Below are 24,421 nucleotides of genomic sequence, written 5' to 3' on the forward strand. Positions count from 1 at the left end.
GATGCTTTGTCACTTTAATTTTGCCACAAAAGGCTTTATGCCTCTCGTTGAGGTGATTTTATTTTTTCAGCAAAACAGCAGAGTTTTGTCGCCAAAAGTAGTTTTACAAAAGGCAGTTTTTGCGGACGAAACTTTGTAGTGTAGACAAGACCTTAATCCAGCCCTGGTAGGTGACTAGTTTCCAGGAAAGAAAATCCACGTGGTGAGTGTGAAATATAATGTCTATATAACCTGCTTTGCACTCTTCCAAATGTGTTGGGATCCAGTTGGTTTTCAATAGAAAATCATAATTTTGGCAGCACAAAACTGCCCAAAGCAGCAGAAGTAAATAAATAAAATTAAATAAAAAATATAAATGTACCATTTTCACATTTCTAGAGCACAAAGCCATGAGGGCAGATTAAACAAGCTTATGTCTGTGTGCAAAAGTTGAAGGACGAACGTTGTTAAGCATTACTTGCTTTATGTGGATCTTCAAGAGAACTATCAATCATGGAGGTAAAACTATAAAAACACATACCTTGAATCACCGCAGAGAGCTGAAAATGAGCCAAAAACTCTGGCCTGGGGTTTGTCTCCCAAGAAAATAAGAGATGACAGGGTGTAATGTCGTGACTTTTTGTAGATTGATCAAACTAAAGGGGATGGATGGCTTGTATTTATCACTTCATATTTTGTTTACTGTTCTAAATTTCAGTGGAGTATATTTTATTTGCCAAACATTATTTTTTATTGCTCATTCTCAGGCTAGGTTTTGTTTTTATTAAAACAGATGCCACATTTTTATATTGCAACAACTCTTCCCCACTCTGCACATACAGTAAAATGAACAGAGAACAGGCTGGGAATCCATTCTCCCTGCTACAAACATTCACAAGTTACGATAAAAGAAATCATAGCCACGTATCCAGCCTTCTATTCAAGGGTCTGAATGTTTATCTGAATCTGTTAAGGTCTTTTTAAGGCCTTGCACTCAAGAAACTATTACTTCCCTCAAACAGTTCCTTGTTTCTCCCCATCCCTCACCACCATATGGCCTTGTGGGGAAGAAGTTTGTGTAGGTGGCCTGCTACCTCATCTCTAGTGTATTTGATTTCAAATGGTGGACCCACTCCATTTCTAGAGTCTTTTGGTGTCAAGTTCTCTGTCTTCTCTTCTGAGGTTTCCTTTCCTGCCACCAGAAAATTCTAACCCCACTGATCTTCTGTGACCCCATAACATCCCCTTCTTTCTAGATGCCCACAAGAAGTCCTGTTTCTATACTTCATCCTTCCCCCCCCACTCCGTTGTCTCCATTTCTTCTCACCTCTTTGTTTCACTGCTCCTGCATCAAAGTCTGTATTCCCTAAAGGTATGTCTACACTGCACACACCTTTTAGCAGTCTGTAGAGCACATACACCACATGACTCCCTAATGTGGGTATGAATAGCAGCATAGATGGTGAGGCACTGCTGAGATGAGTAGAATAAAGAAACAGCCAAACCCTGGGGCATATATCTTACATGGCTCTCTACATGCCCAAGCAGCACCTCCTGTTTACTATTTGTGGTAGTGTCCCTCTGTTTCCTCTCTGCGGATATAGATTCCAGCAGCAGGGAAAGACTCTGGCAGGCAGCTCCCTGTTGCTGAGACTTATCCCATTGCCTCCCCCTGCCAGAGCCTTTCACTAGCAAGTGTAACCACACGCCACAGTGTGGACATAGCCTCCTTTTCACTGTGGTATGTATTGTCTTAGATGTAGCTGAAGGGGGTGGGAGTGGTGCTGGTGCCACCCAGACTAGCCAAGTGCTTCTGCTGTTAGCCAAGTGAGCAGCCAGCAGCTCAATGCTGGGTCACTGTGTGGACTCATTTAGGCCTGGTCTACACTGGGGGGGGATTGATCTAAGTTATGCAACTTCAGCTACGTGAAAAACGTAGCCGAAGTCAATGTACGGAGATCGACTTATCGTGGTGTCTTCACTACAGTGAGTCGACTGCAGCCGCTCCCCTGTCGACTCTGCCTGCGCCTCTTGCCAAGCTCGAGTACAGGAGTTAACGGGAGACCGATCTGGCCGGTAGTGAAGTCATATGCTTGGTTTGTGAGAAAAGTAACTCCTAAGGCTGTGTAAAAGGAGAAAGTAACTCCTAAGGCTGTGTAACCCCCAGTGGTTCAGGAGAGACATAAGGGCTCTGATTTTCTATTTGCAGTATATCAGTTTTACACTGATGCAACTGCTTTAATTTCAAAGCAGTTACTCTGAACATCGTGAAACTGGTTTAAGAGAGTGGAGGATCATGCCCTGTTGACTCAGAATAAGGAGGTATATAGGATATGGGAGCTTACTCTTCCTTGGCACAACCTTCAGTTACTTACTCAAAGAGTTATTTTTGGCTTCTGGTTTGCTGACCATTCTTTTAAATACTGTGGGTGAAATCCTGGCCCCACTGAAGTCAAAGGCTAAACTGTCATTGACTTCTGTAGGGTCAGGATTTAATCCTGTATGTTGGCTAGTTATGGAGCCAGCATATGCCACTCTCTGGCATGTACTGGCCCCCCCAAAATCAAAAGCCCTAAAAAAAAAAATCACAGATGTTTTTTGTGAATCAGGCCCTTTGTACATAAACAAGGCAAATAGGCTCTCAAAGGACTAAAAAAGATTTAGTTCAGAGCCATGGCAATGAATTTCAGTTAAAAAAATGCAGTTCTAAAAGACCCCAAATGCCTATTGGAATGTAATTTATCCAAAAGAGCCATTCTAATTTATCTCATCCTATTATGTGTATTTAAAAGTCCCAAAATATATAATTTGGATTTTAAAGTGTTTTGTATCATGCACAACTTATTTTACATCTAGCATTCCAACTGGAATCTACTTTGAGAGTAAGAAGGGTTTTTTTCTTGTTTCCCTGGCGATATTACTTATATTTATAGTAATATACAAGGCTACAACGAGTTAAGGACGGGAGCTCAGCCATCAGTTAGAATCTTTGATTGTTAGTTTAAAACTTAAATTAGCAGGATTTTTGTTAATCAAGATGTAGAACAGCAATTCAGTGTCCCTATTTATGGCATTCTACCCTTCATGGGAGTACATTCAGAGGGGAAACTTGTTCCTTCCAGTCCAAGGTAACTATTTAAAAATACCTTTAGGTATTATTCAACCGAAGATAGGAGTGGCTTTCTGAGTCCTAACAAACCCAAAAAGGCTTTGCTGACTCTACAGCAAGCTGACTATGCACCAAAGCACTCACCATGCAAAAAATTTCCCCCAAACCCCCAGCTCCTGAAGCTCTGAGGTGGGGAGCTTCTGTAGGAGGAGAGCTAATATAAATGAGTTCCATATTTGTGCTCTACAAACCCTTAACCTGGACACTTCTCTCTTCCTTCTACTGGTTCTGCAGTCCCCTTTGTTTAGGGCTAGGAAGGAATCCCTCCAAATAATCTGGGAGTATGTAGGCATGACATTTTCTGCTCCTGAGCCCAATCAGGCCTGCCTGGCTGATAGGCTTTCTTCAAAACTGAGCTATTAAATTTCTCCCTTGACTTAAAAAACATTTTAATGTTTCAGAAAAGAATTTCCTCCTATGTTAGGATGTCAAAAGACATTACTGAGTATGCAAGCTCCCCTGGACTTTATTCCAGTGAGCACTGAACTGGCATTCTGAGGTCCCTAACACCTTCTCTATAGGTGGGAGTTCTAATAGTTGCAAAAATGAATTTTAATTTTTGTGATTAATTAGACTTAATGTCATATTGTAGGAAGTGTGTTAACAATGGTCAGTCATTTATGAGACAGTTTGCAGGCTGACTTGTTCTTGTTCTGGACTATTTAGAATATTAACAGTAAATTTGCAATGCGTTTTTGAGGTATTTGTAACGCAGATTGTAATGCTTAAGCCATGTACTACAGTACTTTGGAATTCTGTCTTCAAAGCATAAACAACCTTGAAGTAAAAGCACAGCAGTGGGAGCCTGGGTTGTGTTTCTGGCTCTGCCACAGAATTCTTGTGTGAGTTTTGGAAGTCTCTTTATGCCTTAGTTTCCCTAGCAGCAAAAAATGGCTTAATATTTACCTACCCCATGTGATGCTTCACATTCATTAATTTTTATAAGGTTCTTTGAGATCTTTGGCTGGAAGGTGCCAGACAAGTGCAAACTACTACAGTAACTCCTCTCTTAACATCCTCCTTTTAAACATTGTTTCAAAGTTACGTCACTGCTCAATTAGGGAACATGCTCGTTTAAAGTTTTGCAGTGCTCCCTTATAACGTCGTTTGGCTGCCTGCTCTGTCCACGGCTTGTAATATTCTGTAGAAGAGCAGTGACTTTACAAAGAAGCATTGCACAAGTTCCTCTTCTCCACTCCTCCCCCTCCCTCCCAGTGCTTCCCCCACCACCAAACTTTGGTGGCACTTAGGACTTTTTGGGAGGGAGGGGGAGAAGTGGAGAGGTGGCACTTCCCCACTCCTGCCCCTCCCTCCCAGAAAGTCGTAAGCACCACCAAACAGCTGTTTGGCAGCAGGGAAGTGCTGGGAGGGAGGGGGAAGAGCAGGGAAGCCCTGCATCTCCACTCCTCTCCCTCCCTCCCAGAAAATCCTAAGCGCCACCAAACAGCTGTTCTACTTTGGGGGAGGGGAGCGGGGACCGCTGCTGCTGCTGTGGCACTTCCTAGCGTCCTTGCCTGCAGCAGGCTGTGCCTGTGTGGGGTAAGTCATGGGCACTTCCCAACCACAGTACAGTAAAGTACTGTACAGTATATAATGCCTTTTGTCTGCTCCCCAAAAATTTCCTTGGAACCTAACCCCCCGCATTTATATGAAATCTTATGGGAAAATTGGATTCATTTAACATCATTTCACTTAAAGTTGCATTTTTCAGGAACATAATTACAACGTTAAGTGAGAAGTTACTGTATTATGTTCTTTGATCAAAAGGAGTTCTGAGAATGTTGGAGCCTGAATATAATCTGATAGCAGAAGGCACTTTAATCTAGTGGACGAAATCATAGGAAGATCCAGTGGCTGGAAGCTGAAGCTAGAATAAAATTTAAGATGGAAATAAGGCACACGTTTTTAATAGTGAAGGTAATAAGCCATTGAAACAATTTACCAAGGGGTTTGTGGGGTCTCCTTCACTTGACATTTTAAATTCAAGATTTCATGTCTTCCTAAAATATATGCTCTACTCAACCAGAAGTTATTGTCTCAATGCAGAGATTATTGATGAAATTCTATAGCCTATGTTATGCACTAGATCAGACTACAATGGCCCCTTCTGGCCTTAAAAATTATGAATCTTTTTTTACTGATCAGTCATGTGTTTCGAGCTAAAGATGTGCTTTTCTCTAGAGGAGTTTAACTTCCATCCAGACTATTACATTATGCATTTTAAAGTAAGATCATTATTTAGATGAACATGATGGCCTAAATGTTTATTTTGAGCAAGTATGTCCAGCTGTATTGATAAACAGATGATGGAGAGGTTGCTGCTGAAGATAGAAAGCTGTTCTCCAGTAAGCAGGTCCCTGAATAGAATGAAGATTGCCCATGCTCAATGAAGTGAATGGGATACAATGAATTCCGCTGAGTAGGTGCTAAAGCTTGTCTAAATTAAGTTGGGAATGCCGCTCTGCAGATATATTGTACTTTCAAGTACAACATTCATTTAAAATTAAAATCTTTTGAAGATGTATTCCAAAATAGTATTAACACAGAGCTTGGAAACAGTTCACAGCCTACAAGGTGCAATAAGCAAGACATAATGGTGATAGACATTTCCTATATAGAGTATTGCATTCCAGCTGTTGGTAAAAATTTTCATGCATCAGACTGAGATTTCATATTCTGTATGTCTATTTATATGACCCCATTACTGTATTATCTTAGTGCTTCCAAAATATTTTAAAATAGAAATAATGTTTCTCTTTCTTGCTTTACAGTCTACAGGAGAAATAGCTTGAGTAGATTTAAAAAAAATGAGTGTGAGGGAATAGGTAAACTTCACTGAGAGAGAGCACAGTAAGAGAGATGAGGTGTGCATTTAGTTCTGAATGGAGAAGGGTCAGTTGTCATTCTTATCTCATCTGGTAGCGAATTCCACAGTCTAAGTTTAACACCCATGAAAGTTCTGACTCCTGCGCCCATAAGGGTACAACTGTTAGTCAACAGATTAATGGTTTCTATGGAACAGAGCTGTCACAGGAGTTCATGGTTGTATGTCTCACCAACTCTCTATAGACGTGTGGTAATACAGGAAGAAGATTGAGCCATGTGAGACTCTTGCAATGAGAACACTGGAGGTGGAGGGACAGACTGTAACAACAGTCTGGGTTCTGTCTGACAAGAAGGAAGAACTAAAGACATTTTAGGGCATTTCTGTTCAGCTCTGCAGCCTCTTGCAAGTGGGACGGGGTAGAAATTATCAATACTGCAGAGAGGTCCAACAGAACAAGTATGACTATCCTTCTCTTAAAGCAATCTGTAGCGTCTGTTGCTATCACATAGCTGGGCTTGAAGCCTGACTGAGAAGGATTTAGAGTACTGGCATCTGACGTGTGGTACAAGATATTTGTTAGCTTTTTGTTTAGCAAAGGGAAGTTAGGCAGAGCAATGGTTTCTTTAGCATTGGTTGGACTACTGCATGTTTTAAAATAGGTGGCCAATTATCAACACTCCTTTGACAAAGGGAATCTAGTAGGGATTGCAACTGTACCGTCTCTTCTACTATCCGGGGGGAGCAGGAGTCAGAGGGCTGGTCTACCCTGGAAACTTAGGTTGGCATAGTTACATCTCTCAGGGATATGAAAAGCCTGCACCCCCGAGAGATGCAGTTATATCGATCTGACCTCTGGTGTAGACAGTGCTATGTCAATGGAAGAATTCTTCTGCAGGGTGGATTTGATTTAAATCACTTGTCAGGAAGATTCAATTTAATCATGGATTTCTACATAAAAGTGCATTCTTGTTGGTTGTTATAACATTAATACATATTCTTCACAGCTCTGAGATAGATGTAGGTCTCATTTTTAGAAGGTACACACTACACATTTTTAAACAGTGATTTATTTTGAAAATTTACAGCTATATCAGAAAATGAATGATTGTTTGGTTATTTCATTTACCAAAGGTAATAGAAGCAGATATTTATGAACTCACTGGGAGGTGAACTATCTCCAATTCAACAGGTTAATCATTAATATTTGGGGGATTTTCTTGCCCTGCTGTATTAAGAGGAGAACATCACCAGACAGATTAAATTGTTTTGTTTTAACTAAAACAACAACATTATGTATTCTGGATTTTTTTTCTTCAACAGCAAACATATAATTTAACAAAACAAGCATATGAATGTTTGAATTTAGTTAAACATTCAAGATTTTTAAAATCAGGTTTGTTTTTTGTTAAAATTGTTTTTAACTAAAATAGTTAAATGAAATATTAAAAAAAATTTTTAATCAACTATGTTAGCCAGATCAACATGAGAAACTTAAAATATTGGCTTCTTTAGCTAACTCAGTCATCTTCACCTTCATTTTCCTGTTTGTTCATAATCTGGAAAAGAAAAACAAGCTTTTCTGCTTTTTCAGGTCCCAAACGATTTCTCAGTTTGGAATGAATTAGTCCAAAGGAAGAAAATATTCTTTCTACACTGGCAGAAGAAGCTTCTGCTGTTAAAAGTGAGATTATCACTTCAACAGTCTCTGAATCCAAGAGCTTAAGTGACTTCCACTAGTTCATTGGTGTGATTTTTCTTTAAAACATCATCAGCAAACATATATTTCTTGAATGGTTCACCCTTAGCTCTGAAGTTTATTATAGTTGGCATTATGGAGGGATGGTTGCTGGATGTCCATTTCATAGCCAACTCCTCTTCTTCAGCAGTTAAGGTTTGACCTTGGTACGAAGTATTGCGAATATTTGAAAGAAAATGAGCTGGAAATAGTGCTTGTCCCATTCATTTTTTAAATGTTTTTAATTTAACTCTGTCATTGCATATTTCTCTTTTTAAGATCTCACTCCTTCCAAATTTCAACAGCGTCAGCAATAAAACAGCTATTTCCCTGCATTTTGTTCAAGGCTACAGAAATAGGCTTCAGGGTACTCCGCATGTCTTCAACTTTCTCTTAAGTCCAATGTTGAGAACTTTGGCTGTGACAGTGCCATCTATTTTTTTCATGATTTTTGTTCACAAACTGTCATCAGATTAGGCCAATTCTTGATATAGTGCTCAAAACAGTCCACTACTGAGTTCCATCACATGTCTTGTGGGAGAGTTAGCTTGGTTTCGCCCACTTTTTTCAGAGTAGCTGCTGCAAAATGGTTGTTATGGAAGTATTTTGCAATTTCAACAACATTAGCCTTTAATTTTGGAACACTGAAGTCTTTGGCTAGGAGGTGCATCAATGAGCACTGCAACCGTATGTTATTAGCTTGAGACTCTCTTCTCTCTCTCTCTCCCAAATTTCTTCTCATCTTGGATACATTTGTAGCATTGTCTGTGACCAAGCTGCATACTAGACATTTGATTTTTTTTTCACAGTTTGTAAGTACTGCTATTCCTTGTAAGTATTCTGCTGTGTGCGCATTTCCTGATGTACAGGCGAGTCTCATCTTACGCACATTTAACATGCGTGAATTCAGCTTTGCATGGTCGGGGAAAAAAAAATTTAAATACTCTACCTGTAGTGCGGGCGATTCCTCCCGCCATTATACTCAATGTAATTTTGACTATACGCGATTTTCGCTTTACGTGCTGACAGCGGAATGTAACCCCAGCGTAAGATGAGACTCACCTGTATCAATTGTTTCTGTAAGGAAGACATTCCCATTCTGTTGTATGTGCTTGTGTGACAACAGAAGATCATTGTGGACATTGCTCCACCCATCAAGACTCAAGTTAACAATTTCACCCTCTAGACCTTTTGCACGCTGCTCACTTTCTCTTTCATACACTTTATCCAGCAATTTGCCTGTGACATCTGCTCTGTTGGGTGGACTGTATCCAGGGGCGGCTCTAGGGATTTTGCCGCCCCAAGCACGGCAGGCAGGCTGCCTCTGGCGGCTTGCCTGCGGAGGCACGCCTGCGGGAGGTCCTCTGAAGCTGTGGGACCAGCAGACCCTCCACAGGCAAGCCGCCGAGGGCAGCCTGCCTGCTGCCCTCATGGCGCTGGCAGAGCGCCCCCCGCGGCTTGCCGCCCCAAGCACGCGCTTGGCGTGCTGGGGCCTGGAGCCGCCCCTGACTGTATCCTGGTCTTAATGACTGAACCATGTTAATGAAGTGTGGGTTCTCAATCATACAGACAGGAGAGTTTGTTGAATAAACAAACCGGGCAATTTTTTCATCAATTGTCTCTTTGTAATCTGTTGGTTCTTATCACAAACTTATCTATGGCTGTTTCTGGATGATGGAGTTTTTTGGTTTTTTTTTCTTTTTGCTACAGATGATATACTGTGGCTATGTGACATACGTGATGTGACTGAAACGCTATCATTGGCAGATTAACTCTGAAACTATAGAAAAGGACGGTGATCTTGAAGGTGGATAGTCTTCAGAATCCTGTATGTTGAGGGTGGATTCTCCTTAACAAAATAAGTCAATGCAGTTATTTAATTATTATTACCATACTGCTCATTTAGTACTCATTTAAAGGTGAAATTGTAAAAGGAAGATCTGCCTATTTCAGCTATTTATTTTTTATCACAACTGCATCTAAAATGATAGTACGATAGAGTAACAGCTATATTTTTTGCTCAAACATGAGGAGAATTCAAGAATAATTCAGAAGGAAGACAGGCAGTCCTTAAGAAAGAAGTATGAAATAAAAAAGTTTACCAACCTGAAGATACTGCGTGTTCAGACATGTTCCTTTCATTATCTTCAATGAAGCTTCCTTCTGTTTCATTTGGGCAACCATGCCTTGCATTTCTTTGTTGCACTGTTTGCATTTTTTTCACACATGCCTGTGTTACCCACAGGTAGAGGAACTTCATTAAAATATTCCCAAACTGGGTCTCTTTTACGGCCTGCTGCCATTATAGGTTTTCCCTTCTAGTGAGAGAATGCTATGGTAGATCTCAAATCAATGAAGGCTACACTCAGACCTCAAGACTTCTGGAATATGCTGCTCAAACAGTTTCACTTCTGTTTCTACTGCCTGTTCCTCCCTTATCACATTTATCTCCAGACTTCTTCTCCTTGTCCAGATCTATTCCGCCCCCAACAATCTTCTATTCATTGAACTTTTTGAAATTTTACACTTTTGGAGAGAGGTAAGGGATTGACTCTGTGTACAGAAATTTGCAGAGGGACAGTAGGGTTGAGTTCTGTTATTTCTCACCTTTTTGTTTTATATTGTATTATATAAAACATTTTTGCTGTTAACAAGTATGTTATCTGTGGAGACAAAAATCCAGTTTGAGAACTGCAAAACTAAGCATCACTGATAGTATCTTCTAGACTGAGCACTGAGTCCCATTGGGTACATAGAAATATTAACCTAAATAATCTATACAGAAGCCACTGGAACCCCATAAGATTGGGGTCTCTAATCCATGAATTATTGGAACTCATTTACAAAACTTTTCTTAAACGTTACATGACTATATTGTCTCACACTATAGAATTAAAATTTATAATCCCTATTCCATGATAAGATACACCTCTACCCCGATATAACGCAATCTGATATAACACGAATTTGGATATAACATGGTAAAGCAGCGCTCCAGGAGTGCGGGGCTGCGCACTCCAGTGGATCGAAGCAAGTTCGATATAACACGGTTTCACCTATAATGCAGTAAGACTTTTTGGCTCCCGAGGACAGCGTTATATCAGGGTAGAGGTGTATCTTTGAGCTATAATGTATCTTAATTAAAACTATCTTTAGATGGATGTTTTCCCCTCAAAAAATATTTTATCAAAAAATCTGTTTTAAATTAAAAAAAATCATTGATTTTTATCCACGCTGCTCTTGACCCACTACCAAACTTAATGGATCTCTGGGATTTAGAGAGGATGGGCCCTACTGTCTCTCTCTGGCAATACAGCTCCATTGCAGCCATTCTACCAGGGCTTCTTATTGGTTGAATTAGCCCTTAGGATTCCCATGAGAGCAAAGCAGAAAATATAATATAGTCAGTGGTTGTATTATACTTTTCACCCAGTTTTTGTGGGGTCTAATGTGGGATGAGACCATCCCAAATTCATGGTTATAAAATCTTTACACCACACAATCATTAGGCTGGAAGAATTATATTGTTATTTGTAAACATCAGTTTAACTGTACATATACACCACACCAGGAAAAAAAATTTACATAGATGATAACCAAAATTTACAGATAAGCAAAGTAAGAAAAATGCTGCCTGAGAACTTAGGCAAAATCCAGTGATTGACTTCTGAATTAGGCTTGTTACAAATGGACTAGTGAATGACTAGTAAAAACAGGTATGATTTGTTGATTTAAGGATATTTACTGTGTATATTTTGATGTGATGTTGACAATTTGTTTTAACAATTTATAAAACTTTAACTTTTTGAATCTGTGTCTATCTCCCATAATTTCCCGCAACTGTGAAAATTTAAATTGATGATCTAAAAATATGCATAAAGATAAACAGATAACATCCGTCAAAATTATTAAAAAATTAAAGAATTAAAAAAAATTAAAGAATTCTGCCAAGTCTAACCACCATTTACTCACTCTCATGTATAACACATAGTTAAATAGAACTATACATCTTAAGACTTGAAAATGACCAATAAGGATATTTTAAAGCCAAATATTCTAAGCTAATTTCAACTTTGACCTAGTATGTTCCAGATTCTTTCTGCCTCACAGTCAAAGATATTACTATGCTTATACAACCAGGATAATATGCAAAGAAAGAAGAAATCTCTGGAAAAGTATTTTTGAAATATATCAGGAGGGAGAGTATAAGCATTGTCAAAAAATGACTGATTTTCATAACCATTTAGTTCATTATAATACATATGTAAAGGGAGGGAACATGCTGTCTGAGTTTTCTTCAGCGAACTATGGGAGATTTCATTTATGTTCATTCCAGCTTATTGAAGTTGTTCAAAAGCTCCCTAAATGGAGCACATCTCTCTTTCCGGCAGAATACCAACATCGTCTTAAAATGCTGAAGGCAGAAAAACTGCAGCTCTTATGAGACAGGACAAAAAGTAGCTCAGCCCTACTGTCTCCCAGAATTTTCATAATGGTTTAGAAATAAACATTTAACCTCCACATTTTATGTTTTCTTCCAAAGTGTGTCTGTTCACATTTCAGTATTTTGAAATATGTTTATTCTAGTTCCTTTATTTATTCAGCTGGTGAGTTACTAGTCTCTGCAGTCAAGACACTGACTTAAATACTATTTCTAAAATTCCAGAATTAATGTAAATACAGTACCAAATAATATATGGACTGCAGTACTCCTTTGGTTAAGACCTTGCCACAACAATACTTATATCAGCTATTTAGAATGGGCAAAATTCAATTTTTATTTTTTTAATAATTTTGATAGATATCTGTTAATTTTTAAGCATTTTTTTAAAAGATTTTAACAATTTAAATTCAAAGCTGCAGGGAAGTTAAAAGGGGTGAGACAATTATTTAATGACAGTAGATTCTGAGATTCAAAAAGTTAAAGCTTTACAACCATTAGAACGCAAATTGTCAATCACATGTCAAAATATACAAAGTCAATATCCTTAAATGTACTAAGGTCTCAAGCAGCATTTTTCTTTCTTTATCTTTATTTTTTTATTAATGGATGGAAATATTTTTTCATTAGTTTGTGTGTGCACGGTGAAATCTTACCAATAAGAATATTATCCTTCAAAACCTACATATATTCAACTAAATGCATCATCTATTTACACGGGGCTAGATTGGTGCCAGTTAGGCACAGCCATATAAAAGGGTAGAGTGTGCTGTCCCACCCTGCTTCAACACTCATCTCATTCTGTCTCTGAGTTTCAGGGTGAACTATATGTAGCATGCTTATTATTGTACTACTTTTAGTGGGCGTGGCTTATTCCCCCTCACAAAAGCGGCAAGCCCTGGTGCATGGAGAGCAGCACTGTTAGAGTAAGAATGTAGCAGCCCTGATGCTTCCCAAAATGCTGTGGCTGCAATATTCAACTTGGCCTTTCTGCAAGTGATGCAAATGGGGGAAGGCTCTTCACACTGTGGTCCACACATGCTGCTCACTCGGACCAAACAGGACCTGCCCTTTGATTATACGGAGTCTATTTCATGTGATATAAAACTGTAATATTCTGGGTATTTATAATTCACTTTATGGTGATTGTTTAAAAAAGATTTTATATTCATTTATTTGATTGAAACTGTAATTAATTTAATATAACAATAAACATTTTATTTATTTCTGTTTAATAAATGCATTCCAACATCCTCCTCCACCCTGCATTAGTTTTAGTAAAGCTAGTGTGACATTTAAAGTTCTAATGGCTTTTCTCTTCAGCCACCCACTGTGACCAACTCTATCTCTGTGGGGCAAAACTCTTATAGAACAAAGTTCATCTAGAAAGGGGCAAATGGGCAGATTCTGAACATACCCAGGACATAAGCAGCCAGAAGGGGGTGAATGAGGCGAGTGGGAGCCCAAACTGAACTTGCATTTTTATGAAGGCCTTGTTCTGTCCATTATGTAGTCCCTTCCCCGTTCATGTGTTGCATCCATTCCCTTTGAATAGGAATGAATTAATTGGAGTTCAGTATTGCCATTGATTTCAGCAAACTTTGTCTCAGCACCCCCAGCACCTAGAGTTCCAGCACCTATGCATGCAAGCCTTGGTGTTCATTTCCTCTTTGTTGGCAAGTGCACACAGATAGGAATTTTGCTCCATCTATGACAGGAGAATCTCTCTCTCTATGCATTAGGCTGATTGTCTTCTTCCCATTTATTATGAAAACCTTATCAGATTCAGGTCTGTTCTCCCTAAAAGGAGCAGTGCTCTGAGACTTCAAAGTTCCAGTAGGTTGATGCTGTGCTCTCTCTCTCTAGTAACCATTTCCTGCATTGAAGGGAGAAGCTCCCTTCAAAGTAAAAATCTGATTCTCTGCATTCACCATTTGTGGGATTAGAGAATGTACAACTGGAGCTAGAGCTGTGCTAAAGGAAGAGATAGGGTCAGAAGTGGCGGGGATACTGGGAATTACTGGATAGGTGTCATATAAACTCTGTCATTGAAACATGCCTGTGCATGAGATCAGAATTCTAAATAGGCTAAAATAAGAATTGGATTTTTGTTTCTGTGACATCACTTATTTTCCATTATGGCAGTCTTCATCTTCTGTTAACACTCTTCTGAGATGAAACCTTGTATCTAATAGTATATTCATCCTCAGCCCAGGCATATGATTGGCTTCCGGGCACCGAGCATCTGTATTTGTCCAGAAGCCCAGATTCTCTAGGAACCATATCACTGTGTGTTTTGTGTCAGCTTTCTCCTTCTATAGAACCTTGATCAGAAAAATTTGTCTATGAAGACATAATTGAATTTCCTTCTTCCCTAAAGCCGATATTTTTGCTACCCAGAGATACCCTGGGAATAAATCAAATGGTAATAGTCAAAATTGGCAAAAAGAAAGGCTGCCATCCATCTACAGAACAGAAGCATTGTCTGAGAATAGTAAAATGCGAATGCTTTGAAGACAAGCCTCCTTTAGGAACGTGTTTAGATATTTCAGCTAGAACCTGCTCTGCCTGTCCCCTGTGGTTGCCTATGAAGGGCCTGTACAGTGAAGAGACCACTCTTTTGGGTAAAAAATTCCCCAGTTAGAAACAGTGTCTCTTCCCACCAGGCAAAACAGCTACATTTATCTTCGGAAGTAATGCGAGATTACATTTTGACCAGGTACACATTGAAGAACTTTCTGGCTTTATAAAATGGAGGCTGAGGGGATGGTGGTATAGAAAGAAATACATAGTGGGTCAAGAGGCTTCTTATTGCTTGCTGGTTCTTCCAGAGCCAGACTGCTGCCCAAAAATACCCCCTCTGTGGGAGAAATAGAGGTGGTAGTGAGGCATGGCAACCTGAAACAGAAGCTGGGAACAATAACCTGGACATTAGGGCATGGTGACATGCAGTGGCGGCGAGGGACAACCACCTGATACTTTCTCAGTCTTTTAGGTGTGGCAGAAAAATCCTCTCCTTCTATTACTCCTTTCCAGGGTGCATGAGAAGGAATAGAGCGCTCTAGTTTTTTAGGGCCATGTCTACACTAGAGACCTTACAGCAGCACAGCTGTACCAATGCAGCTGTGCTGCTATAAGATCTTCTGTGTAGCCGCTCTATGCCAATGGGAGAGAGCGCTCCCATTGATATAATTAAACCACCCGCAATGAGCGGTGGTAGCTATGTTGGTGGGAGAAGCTCTCCCGCCGACATAGTGCTGTGCACACTACCACTTATGCCAGTGAAACTTATGTCACTAAGAGGTGTGTTTTTTCACACCCCCTGAGTGATGTAAGTGGTAGTGTAGACATGGCCTAGAGCACCTGCACGCTTCCTAAACATAGTTTCACAAGGATCAGTAAACTCTTGCCTGGTGGTTTTTTTAAAATATGTTTTAGTATTTGAGCTTCTAACTCTGATTTGGCCTTCTGGCCTTCCTCCCCTAAAGAGGAAGCATTCCCTATGGAGGAGGAGTGTGTGTGCGCACACCTGGTACTATCTATGGAATTTTCCTCAGAAAAGCTCTGCAGCAGGGAGGTCTGGTTGAGCCTACTTGCTGTTGGGGAGGTATAAAAAACAGGAGGGAACTTCAGAAGATGAGGCACTCCCCTATTGCCAATGACTGATAGGTCTGGTTCTGCCCCATGATGTAAGCAGGGTGAATTACCCATTGAAACAAATGTGTGGATTTTAGCACAAAGAAGAAAAACTACTCCTGCGAGTAGAGATTTTCAGGATCAGGTCTTCTGTGGATATTTTATGCCATAATGTAGTAACGTACTTTATGGCACTATATAAATAATAGTCATCATAATTCCTAGGTGTGCATTAGAATGCATATACCATATTGTTAGTTATCAATCAACATTTTTATCCAAGTCTGCAAAATAATTACCACCATATTGTCTCCCTTACTCACAATAAACAGGACTTTACTCAATGTGAGCAATTCCATTGAAATGCATGGGGAGGGATGGAGAAATCACATGAGCAAAGTACTACTCACCGTTTGAAAGGTTGCAGAATTGTGTCCTAAAAACCTGTCTGATACTCTTACATTAAATAGCTCTTTGATAATAGGCCTTCTTATAGAGTAAGGTCATATTCAGTGTGAATAAAGATACCAGAATTTAGCCCTAAATGACAAAGCATTGCTGATATTAAAGAATAATTGCAGCTATTTGATAAAGAATAGTAATAAAATTGTTCATTGGGTGATGCAGGTGGTACATTACCTTCTCTCACTTATGACTGTGTTGTGTTTGTGGTTTTTTTACAACAGATGCAAACCTCAGCTCCCTATTAACATCTTAGCTGTTATTAAAATCTTTATTATAGGGAGGATTTGAAAACAGTATATAAAGTTTCTTATTTGGTTAGTTATTTTTTTCCACTCTCAGCAGATGTTCAGACATATATGGCCTGTAATTAAGCACTGGATTTTATGCCAAGTGGGTTGCAGATGTTCTAGATTTGAATTAATCTTCAGATGTTGATAAACAACATTCAAAGATTTGTAACACTTTTGTCTAAGTGGTTTTCCATTCTTCATTTGTGATAGCTTATCCTGAATTTTTAGAAGTTATTGAGAATAATAAATCACTTATGATGCCTTAATTACCAACACGGATCTTATTTATGTCACAAACACTAACCTTTGTGCAGAAGAAAAGCTATATGAATAAAAAAGCATGAAGTAATCCATAAACATTCAATAAATCTTTCTTATTGCAGAGACAATTAAAAATACTTTCATCATGTCTCTGTAGCTGTTGTGTATGGAACACCTAGACTAGAGCTGGAGTACACAGCTCTGAGTATGGATCGTGATGAAGATAACGTCTCTGCAATGCATGGAAAAATATTTTCAAATCAGGGCTTTAATCTCTTCTGTTTGCAATGTGTGGAAAATATTTTTAAACAGAAGAGCATTTGAGCATATGTTTAAAGTTAAATGCATGTTTTCCTCTATGTACTTACTCAAATGGAACTTAAGGACATGCTTAACCACTTTGTGGAATTAGGACCTAGATCTGTAAAGCACTAAACACACCTTTGGTGCTACTTATATAATAGTAAGGGCTTGATAGATGCCCCTAAGCCATGGACAATGATGGGGGAGGGGCTAGCAATAAGTTGGAATTCTGATTTACTGTATGTTCCTGAAGATTAGAAAATGTTTAGAGAGAGACTGTTGCTGGGGCCTGCACTGGTGAGCAAGGAAGGAAAACGTGAACCTGTGACCCCTTAGGACTTGTTCCTCCTGCACATATTTTGGCCATAGTTATAATTCCCACACTTTCATGGGGGTAGGAGCTACTTCCTATTAGGACTGCCTGGGGTGCTAGTCACCCCAAATGGTGGGGAATAGACACAGCCATCAACCCAAGCTCCTGTGGACCAGCCAGCAGGGCTCCTGTCAGTACAAGAGAGTGTGCAGAATCCCTTTAAGAAGCGTAGCAGCAGATGTGCTCCCCCTGTCTGACAGGATGTACTAGGAGACATTGGGTATGTCTACACTGCATTTAGACAGCTGCAGGGTCCTACAGCCCCGGCCCCAGTCCCAGCTCAAACATCTACACTGCAATTAAACAGCTCCTTAGCCTGAGTCAACTGGCACCGGCCAATGGCGGGTGTCTAATTGTAGCATAGACATACCCTTAGTGCCTCTGAACTGCTCCTGACTGCAGCCTCCAGGGGACAGAGGGCAGACCCATTCACTGTTTGTAGCATCTTCCAGATTCAGTTCCCCATGCTTTCTGGGCATCTCCCCCTTCTGTCTTCCTTTTATTGGTACTATTATTTGTCTTACTGTAGCACATATGGGCCCCAGTTGCAGACTTGAACGCCATTGCGCTAAGCACTGTACAAACCCAGAACAAAAAGATGGTCCTGAGCATGCTCTGAGGGTATGTCTACACTGCAAATATAAGGTGTGTTCTTAACCCAAGTTAGCTAACTGGAGTTAAAAGCAGCACTGAGGACATGACAACGCAGCTTTTAACTTGGGTTAGCAGCTTGAGTTCAACTCCAGGCTCCCCTATGGGCTTTAATTCAAGCTGCTAACTTGAGTTAAAAGCTACGTTGTCATGTCTTCCCTGCTATTTTAACCCAGGTTAGCTAACCAGAATTACTGCAAAAAAAGGTGTGTTCTTGAGATTCCCAATTTTTTCTCTGCATGTGCACAGTTCTTTCCTTTTACTTCTGTTCCTATCTAGCCTTGCCTCACTGTAGTTCTGTCTTACTCCAATGTCCATTATGTCTTTCTATTCCCTACAAAGTTCCCCATTCCTGTTTCATAAGAACATAAGACCATAAGAATGGCCGTACCGGGTCAGACCAAAGGTCCATCTAGCCCACTATCTGTCTACCGACAATGGCCAATGCCAGGTGCCCCAGAGGGAGTGAACCTAACAGGCAATGATCAAGTGATCTCTCTCCTGCCATCCATCTCCATCCTCTGATGAACAGAGGCTAGGGACACCATTCTTACCCATCCTAGCTAATAGCCATTTATGGACTTAGCCACCATGAATTTATCCAGTTCCCTTTTAAACATTGTTATAATCCTAGCCTTCACAACCTCCTCAGGTAAGGAGTTCCACAAGTTTCCCTCCATCACTCTTCCCCTCCCATTACCCCACTGAGATTATCACCAACAAGCTATGTAAGGCTGTTGCTGTAACCCTGATCCTTTCTCACCTCATCCTGTTTTGCTACCCCCATTTGTTGCATCATAGCTAAGCTGTTGGGACATGTACCTGTGCCTTTCTATCTGTCTTGTAAAGTGCCTACTGCCTTCTGAGTTATCTGAGCCACTGACCCAATTCCCCTTCCCATCAAGTAGAAGCTGGGATAGCAACATTCAGCAGTGGGGAAGAGGCAAAAACTTCAAATAATAATAATTGTTAGCCAGTTTGGGAGAAATGCAGAGAAAGGGACAGAGGGTCAGAGAAGTTAAGCAGAAAATCTGAGTGTACTGCCAAAAACTGAAGATTAGCCCGGTCTGTATAAATATCGTATGACTGTGTTGGTCTTCTGCAATTCTGCAGCACTCTAATACAGGGAGATAACATTACTGATTTCCCATCACATTTCAAAGTGTGACAATTTTCTGCCTAAAGTAATGTCAGAAGAACAAAACCACACACACTACATTTTTCAGCTCGGAAAAGAAAATATTCTAGCTCTTTGGGCAGGTCCTTCCCTTCAGTGCGGCAGCTCTAGCTGCCCTTAAGCCAGTTAAACTGGGCCCAGGAAGATTCCACCTGTATAGGGGATCCACAAGTGGTGTAGATCCACCACAGCACTCCCTCCTGGTTAAGGGGTAGGGACTGTGGCTGACAAAAACGAGCCTGGTTGGAGCATCTGAGCAATCCTTGGCTGCTCCTTGGCTCCTTAGGGGGCTGTGACCAGGCAGCACATATTAGGGCAGCTTTCAGCACTGCTTGAATGCAGCAGAGGACGATGACCATTTTGTACATACAGTCAGCCTCACAGTTCAATTTTGAATACTTATACACACACCCATTAGAATATGCATGTATTGCTATAAACAAGGATTAGACCATGTCTCAGTCAAGAAACGAGGTAAACAGAGACACACAAGTTGTTAAGCTATAAACCAAAGCCCCAATTCTTCCCATTTGAAGTCAGTGTGAGGTTTGCTATTGACTTTAATGGAAGTCAGATGAAGATCTAGAAGAATTTGGCTCTTCTGGTAGATGAGGACTGAGGGATTTGGCATTAAAAGTGCAAGCACTTATGTTTCACACAGCATACGGGCAGAAACTCTGTCTCTAGGCAGCTGTGAATAAAATCAAAGTAATTATAAAGAATAATTCTTTATTGCTGGAATTTCTCTCAGAAATTGTTTTTTTTTAATTTTAAAGATATCTTTTTAAAACAAGTTATTTTGACTCCCTCTAATCTATCTAGTAAGTAAATAGCAAGCTGTGGGGGTGTCTCTTGACCTAGCCTCTTCTGTTTTGGAAACTTGAGTTTGACCTTTGTCTTTTGGTTGGCAGCACAATAGATTAGTGTTGATTCATGCAATTATCTTAAAATGTATTCCTCTTCCAGGAAAAGTTTGTGTCCATTGCAAATTTTATGACCGGATGTTAGAACCAGTACAAGTAGTTCCAAAATGCTTCTAATATAAATAAATTTAGTTTAAGATTTAGTATTTAAGAGAACAACATTTATGAGAAGTCTAGTCCAATGTGGTAAGTTTCAGATCCTTTGCCTCCAAGTCCCCCTGCCTACTTTTGCACTCTTACAATCTCCCTGCCCCCCCCACCCCCAAAAAAATTCATACAGCAACAGAGGAGAATAAAAAATGCATACAAACAACTATGCCTACCTGATCACACAGGGAATAGTGAAACTGGTCATACAAAAAGTATTGTCAAGTACACAAAGTCAACGAAATGAAGAAAGAGGTAAAATGTCTATCTTGTCTAATATTGCTCAATTATAGGAATCTTAAATAATTGTAATAATAGATAAAAATGTTTAAGTAAAAATGTGGTTTTGTTTTTTTTAAATTGACTGTCACTGATTTCAAAAGAGAATTTCTTGGTTTTTTTTTTTTTTTGAAAGGTTGGTACTCATTTGTGCCCTGATCCTGCATCTGGGTTCACACTAGCAGAGCCTTATGTTGGGTTAAAGACTCAGGGCTTGTCTGCATGAACATTTAGTTTGTGGCAAGCTGGGGTGTAAATCTACCCCACACTAGCCTGCCATATACTAACCGTCCACATGGACCTTGCAAATACACATTAACAGTTGCTAGTGCACTTGACCTACCTTGCTTTCAAACTGGAGTAGATCAAAGTGCAATAAGTAACAGTAAGTGTGTGTCAAGAAGGTCCATGTGGACACCTTAGGGCATGGCAGGGTAGATTTATACCCTGGTTTGCCACACACCGACTGCTCATGTAGACAAACCCTCAGTCCTGCAAGGTGCAATGAGATTATTGACGTGTAAAGTTAAACATGATCTTAAGTTCTGTGTTGGATCTGGATCCAGAGTGCGCCAATGAAGTCAATGGTAGTTTTGCCACTGGCTTCAATTGCTGTGGGATCAGGACTTTACTAATTATGGCCCTGATTCTGGAAAACACTAAAATATATGCTTTAACTTTAACTTGACATACAGTAGTTGCCAAGTTTTGTGCAGCTCCCTTATATTTCTATAATTGGCAAATATGTAAATCAATTGCCACCCTAAAGCTTAAGGACAACACAACCTTTTGCAGTCAGTGGCAGGAGTAGGGCATGGAGCTGCACTAAACCTGGCAGCTGTGGCTAGGATATGGTAAAAGGAGTTTGGGGGCTTCTGCGGATAGCTGGGTGGATGAGTGTTGCGGGGAGTGTGGCAGCTTCAAGAGAAGCTGGAGGAAACTGGGGCCTACCTGGGCCTCTCTCCTTGGGCCCATTTCTTCAGTCCCACTGGGTGTGTGATCTCGCAGCTAGGCTGCAGGAAGATGCAACAGGGCTGCCTGCCAAGCATGTGCTTAAATATTACCCTGAATAGGGATGCTTTCCTAATTGGGGCCTCTATCTAGGATAATGAGCTCATAGCTGATATGAAAAAATAGCAAAAAAATTGTATTTATAAAGTGGTCACTCTTTGTGAGTCTTTATTACCCTTCTCTTTAATAGAGCTTCCTTATTTAAAACTATTGAACTGTAGCTAATGGTTTAAAACATTTTCTGTCAGAACCAGCAGGCAGAAATATTCAGAAATCTTGGCAAACAAGATGTAGCTTTATGGTGAGGGAGCACTGTGCTTAAAATTACAGTAAAGGAAAATTCTTTTCAGTCCCATGATGACATAAAAATGCTCTGTTCTTCTAATACATCTGCTGTGTTTTTGAGCAGCATCTTCCCAGCTGTTGGCAAGTTTATAAGGATGTTTGCAAGAATTTGAAAAACCTCAAGGAGGTATGCTGGGCTGCATCTGTGAGACAATTCATGATATGTGCATTTGAGATGTGAAATGGTTTACATTCTGTGAAACTTATAGGATCTGTGAAATTCCAATTCAATTTTCATTAAACAGTTAATGCTTCCTTTTAATCATTTAAGTGGCTTTCATCTTTAGAGGGTCCCCCCCCCCTCTTTAAATGGTGTGACTTATAACATGAATCATTCTATGCAATATTTGGGTTAAAGAAAAGCACTTAAATGCTTCTTGATATTGACAATTATACGGAAAGTGAGGTGCTGTCAGCTTGTTGTATAGGTTCTCATTTGTCATCTCTTGTGTATAATACCTGACAAAAATCTACATTAAAATGAAGTTAAGTTTCAGTGTAACTTAGAGCCAAATACGTTGCACAGATGTTGTAATTATCCCAAAATAAAGCATTATAAATCCAGGAAATATAGAGTTTTGGTTACACTTACAAGAAATACAAACATTTTAAGGTAAGAAATGCACAGTTAAGGCACTTGTGGCAGGTTGGTTGTGTCCTTTACATGTGGCCCCGTGCTTCAGTTTCTCTTTTTCAAAGTCCCCAGTAACTCCACGCAAGATTTCAAAGTATAAATAACCTTTGCATGTTTAATATATTACCAAAAAAAAAACAAAAAACCAGCCCGGTGCATATAAACCATAACAAAAGTCCCACAACTATAATGCAGAATTCCTCAGCACAGTCCAAAGAAGTACATTCAATCTTTCAAGTTCCAGCAGTTCATCAACACACCAAGTACAGCTCCAGCATCTCTCACCATACTGAGGCTCTGTGGTACAGCTCCATTGCCTCTCAGCACACCTCACCTCTCAGGTACAGCTCTGGCAATTCTCACCATTCTTCACACCAGCCCATCAAGCTGGGGTGCTTCCTTGTTTTTGTTCTCAAGTATGGTTCTAATTTTCACCTGGAGACATCACCCCTTCATTGTTCCCTAGCCTTCAGCCCTCTGGCTCAGATAGCCAGCAGCCAGCTCCATCTGCTGCCCTCAGCCTTTGGTCCTCTCCTGCCATGGCCTGGGGAAGTTTGTAGGTGATCCCCGCACCCGCAATTGCATTTTGCTGTCAGCAACCTGATCCGGCTCCAGTGCTTACAAGGAAACAATCACTGTTCTCTCTGTCAGAAGCATTACCTCCCCTGCTGCGAAACCCCTCCTAAGCTCTCAATCCACCTCTGCTCCTCTCCTGCATTCTCTCTGCTTCTCTCTCTGGATTCTGCGTCCTCCCTTGCTTTTTCTCATTTATAACTCTGGGGGTAGCTCCACCCTCCTCATTACACCAATCTAGGAAACACCCAGGCTGGAACAGGAGAGCTGGGCCCGATTTCATTTAAGGTGCTAGCTACCCTGTGACAACACCCACATATCTTTAACTCTGTCCTGTAGTGATGCCATGCAATAATCATAAGATTATGATTGACATTTTAGTGTTTGTGAATTTAATTTAAAAAAATTTTAAAGACAGATTTTTCATATTTTTTCCTTTCATAGTTTCACTTCAAGTGTATTTGGGATAAGAATTTTGTTGTTGATGTTGATTATGGATATCTTAAAATATGGCTGAACTCTAGAGCTGCACATCCCATTGGATAACCCTCTGGAGAATAGTTACATAATGCTTTAGAAAATCCTACCGCATTAAATTATAAACAATTTACTCTTGCACACTAAGGTTTTTCTTTCATAAATGTTGTCATCTGCTTCAGTGCTATGGATTTTGTGTGCGTCTAGTGTGGTGATGTTTAAAACCAATTAAGTTCCACAAATACACCTCTAACTCCATGAGTGAAATCCTGTCCCATTCAAGTCAATGGAAGTTTTGCCATTGACTTCCATAGGGTCAGGATTTCATGCAATATTGCCATAGCTAGGATCACTGTTTCAGTCCAGCAAGGAAATTCCAATGTTCCTATGCATACAGTTTGGGAACATAGTTAAGGTACCGTTCACACTATTCTGTTGTTACTGGGTGAGGGGACAAGTGTTTTGTAGCCAGGTCCGCAAACACTGTTCTATTGTGATATAGTACGACCTTTATACTGTGCTTCCATGATATTGCAGTTATGGGACAGACAGCCAGTGTTTACATGCAATAGAATAAGCAATTGCATATGTTCTCAGACTATGGGATCACTCCTTCTAGGGGCAGAAATGACTTTCCTTCATGCCTTTCATTGTTTTCTGAAGGCATCTGCATACTCTCTGTCTCGCTTGAAACTTGATCTGGAGTTTGTGTAGAGTGTTCTTTC

The 24,421-nt window shown here is 40.1% G+C and overlaps 1 protein-coding gene across 5 annotated transcripts in view; it reads left to right on the forward strand.

The window, feature by feature from the left end:
- TMEM200A (transmembrane protein 200A) overlaps window positions 1-24,421 on the forward strand; it is a 70,686-nt gene that overhangs the window by 21,620 nt on the left and 24,645 nt on the right. Inside the window, exon 1 of one of the 5 annotated variants that reach the window (XM_045008590.1) lies at window positions 431-498. The exons of the other annotated variants lie outside the window; for them this stretch is intronic. The gene's annotated coding sequence lies outside the window, so the exon portion shown is untranslated. Of the gene's footprint in view, window positions 1-430; window positions 499-24,421 lie in introns of those variants that run through there. 5 annotated transcript variants of the gene reach the window in all.

This window comes from Mauremys mutica, chromosome 3 (assembly GCF_020497125.1).
Source record: "Mauremys mutica isolate MM-2020 ecotype Southern chromosome 3, ASM2049712v1, whole genome shotgun sequence".
Taxonomy (NCBI): Eukaryota; Metazoa; Chordata; order Testudines; family Geoemydidae; genus Mauremys; species Mauremys mutica.